Source organism: Pinus tabuliformis, chromosome 3_1, assembly GCF_031772625.1.
Source record: "Pinus tabuliformis cultivar Carrire ecotype Pingquan chromosome 3_1, CPIR1, whole genome shotgun sequence".
Classification (NCBI taxonomy): domain Eukaryota; kingdom Viridiplantae; phylum Streptophyta; class Pinopsida; order Pinales; family Pinaceae; genus Pinus; species Pinus tabuliformis.
In genome coordinates, this window is record NC_142301.1 from 966,174,470 (window position 1) to 966,178,489 (window position 4,020).

Consider the following 4,020-nt stretch of genomic DNA (forward strand, 5'->3'; position numbering starts at 1 on the left):
AGTTATTATCGGTTTTAATAAAAAGTTTCTTTGTGGTTTTATTTACTGTGTGTTCTGTCATTTTCTTTCTAGAATTTCAATTCTTCAGATCTTGGGGGCCTCCCCCAAGATCTGGATCAATAGAGATTGATAAGATGATAGCAACAGGAATTATTGAACCAGTAGAAGAATCAGATTGGGTGAGTCCTATGGTGGTGCAAGAGAAGAATATTGTTAGGCCCCTATACTACTAGTGTAACCCCTTATTGTTATTAGTACAACCCACTTATTATATTGATGTACCCATGTAGTGCCCATATTGTTACTATTGTGCCCCATAGAAGCCCACTATTGTTATTATTGTGCCCTTACATTATTATTGTTATGTCGGCTCTAATTATGTTATGACCCCTTAGACTCCTATATATAGAAAGGAGGTCTTTTCATTTGTATCATCGAAGAATTATTCATTTATGTAATGTAATGGAGGTTTCCCCCTCGAAGAGGTTGAATTCTAAGGCATTGATCTATCTTTTCTATCTTTTCTTGAGCTGGTTTCATAACATTTGGTGTCAGAGCTTTGGATTCTAGGGTTTCGCTGCTCCAAATAGGTCATCATGGCATTTTCGCTATAACTTTTTTTCTGTGACGTTTCAGAAGCTAAAAAAAAAAACCCATTTGAGATGAGATCGCACTGAAGCTTGAGTCGGAATTTCAGAGTTTTTCGCACTATATTTGCAGAGATATTATCTGAAGAAGTTGGTCTTTTTGAAAACTCCTGAATTAAATTCCAAATAGGTGACCTGGGGAAATCGTTATAACTTTCTCTCTGAGCATCGGATTGAAATTTTGTAAGAAGGTACAGAAATAGGACAGACTGTAGTTTCTTCTATATATTTTTTGGTGCTAAAGGTCGAAACAGTGACACGTGGCACTTCATACAAGTTCGCTCTTCTGGAAAGGTCTATAATCAGGTCATCTTGGGAGTTTGTGCATAACTCTTTCTTGGAGAATCCAATTTGGATCAGACTAGTGGCATTGGAAAGAGGACACAGAGGGCTACTACAAGTCGCAATTTCAGAACTTAAAGATCCAAAAGTACAGAGTTACAATCATTTCAAGATCGAGCTCCTAAAATCAAGAAAAAGCAAGATGAGGAAATTTGATGGCAAGGATCCGGTAAATTGGATACTTCAGATGGAGCAATATTTTGATCTACATGGTGTACCACTGTTACAAAAGGTATGTATTGCATCTTCATATTTAGAACCGGATCAATTTTTATGGTATGAAGGGCTTTGTTCTCATAAACAACTTGTTACATGGTCAATTTTCACGGAGGAAATGATTGCACATTATGAGGATACAAAGAGCAACACCTTCTTTAGAGCAACACCAAAACAATTGGAAAGATTAAAAGGGCTTTGTGACATAGTGGAAAGCAAAATTATGGAAACCAGGAAGCATATCCCTCACAACTATAAAGGTGGAAATGTTGTTTCTCCTAGCCTTCCACAACCTACAAGGGTTACACCACAACAATTGGAAGAAAAAAGAGAAAAAGGGCTTTGTTACAATTGTGATAGCAAGTGCACTAAAGTCATAAGTGTGCTGAGAAGAAATTATTTTACATAGAATATGAAGAGGAGGAAGAAAAGGATCAAGAAACATCAAAAGAAGAAGATATACGATAGGACCCCACCCTAGAGAAAGAAGAAATGAATCAGACGATATCTTGTAAAGCATTGGCAAGAATTACCACTCCTCAAACTCTCAAGATAGGACATATCAAGAAGAAAAAGGCGCAAGAAGTGAAATATCACATCGAGAAAGAAGAAATGAATCCAACCATATCTTGTAATTCATTGGTCGAAATTACCACTCCTCAAACTATCAAGATAGAAGGACATATCAAGAAGAAAAATGTTCAAGAAGTGAAAGATCACATCGAGCATCAAGAAATGAATCCGACCATATCTTGTAAAGGATTGGAAGAAATTACCACTCCTCAAACTCTAGAGATAGAAGGACATATCAAGAAGAAAAAGGTTCAAGCAGTGAAAGATCACATCGAGCATCAACAACAAGTTCTCCAACTTTTAAAGGATAACGCCACTTCGGTGCAAAATCAAACGAAACAACAGGTAGATCAACATTGTATTGAAAAATGTTTTGATGTAGGTATTGGGTATTTTTACTGCTACATCTCAAGCAAGCTATTTATGAGAAGGAAATGTTGGCAATACTACATGCACTTAAAAAATGTCGACCTTACCGAATCGAAAGACTCTTCAAGGATGAGGATGTGGAAGCATTGTTTTGTGCTATTTCTATTATCCAACTAGATTGGATAAACGAAGTAAGGGATGAATGGAAGAATGATGAAGAAGTATGGCCACTTATTCAAAAGTTGCAAAAGATCCCAATTCAAACAATATTGCCATAAATTGAAGAGGAAGGAAAAATCATATTGGAACCTGGAGCAGTCACGGAAAAAAGAACCCGACAGCTACGAAATCAATCAATTTCAGAGTATCTCATCAAGTGGAAGAACGTACCCACTAAAGATTACACATGGGAGGATAAGAATTTTATACAGAAGCATCAAGAACTACTCAAGCATTGAGGACAACGCTTTTTGAAGGAGAGGGGCATGTTAGGCCCCTATACTACTAGTGTAACCCCTTATTGTTATTAGTACAACCCACTTATTATATTGATGTACCCATGTAGTGCCCATATTGTTACTATTGTGCCCCATAGAAGCCCACTATTGTTATTATTGTGCCCTTACATTATTATTGTTATGTCGGCTCTGATTATGTTATGACCCCTTAGACTCCTATATATAGAAAGGAGGTCTTTTCATTTATATCATCGAAGAATTATTCATTTATGTAATGTAATGGAGGTTGCCCCCTCGAAGAGGCTGAATTCTAAGGCATTGATCTATCTTTTCTATCTTTTCTTGAGCTGGTTTCATAACAAATACTCAAGGAGAAATTAGGATCTGCATTGATCTGAGAAAGTTGAATGATGCTTGTTTACATGATCCCTTCCCTACCCCTTTCACATATGAAGTGCTAGACAATGTAGAAGGCTAGGAAGTTTACTCGTTTATAGATGGATTCTCAGGTTATCATCAGATAGGATTGCACTTGAAGATTGGCATAAGATAACATTTGCTACTGAATGGGACTCATATCAATACAAAATAATGTGTTTTGGATTAAAAAATGCCTCTATTATATTTTCTAGGGTGGTGGTCACAAGTTTTTACAGGTATATTTTGATGATTGGACAGTATTTGGATTGTTGAGCAAACATGTTGGAAGTTTAAGACTTATGCTGGACACATGTAGACAATATCAGTTCTATTTAAACCTAAAGAAGTGCATATTTTGTGTACCTTTCGGCATATTGTTGGGACATATTATTTGTAAGCAGGGATTGATGGTGGACCCTGCTAAGATTGCTATCATTGTGAACTTGCCTCCACCTAAGATAGTAAGACAGCTTTGCACTACGTTGGGACATACTAGGTATCACAGGTAATTCATTAAGGGGTATGCTCAGATCATTGCGGCTATAGAGAAATTGTTGAAGAAGGATGTAACTTTTCATTGGAATGAAGAATGTCAGAAGAGCCTCAACATATTGAATGAAAAAATGGTATATGCACCTATACTAGTGTTCCCTGATTGGAATAAGGAATTACATGTCCATGTGGATGTCTCTTGTATAGCTTTGGGAGTAACAAAGTAACCTTTGAAACGACAACTGATACGATTGCCCGTTTCGTTGAGGTAGCAAAAAAGTCAATCGATTTTGAAAAGTGGTGATGCAGAATACACTTCTTCTTTTTTCAGAGCATATTTTTGACACTTTAAATTTTCTTATGTATCAAATATAAATATTTGTTTTTAAATGTCAGTGATTTTCATGTTGATTTTGAAACATGTTGATGTAGCATTAACTCTTTCTTTTAGAGGGCTTATTTTTGACACTTTAAATTTTCTACTATATTAACTGTGGATAATT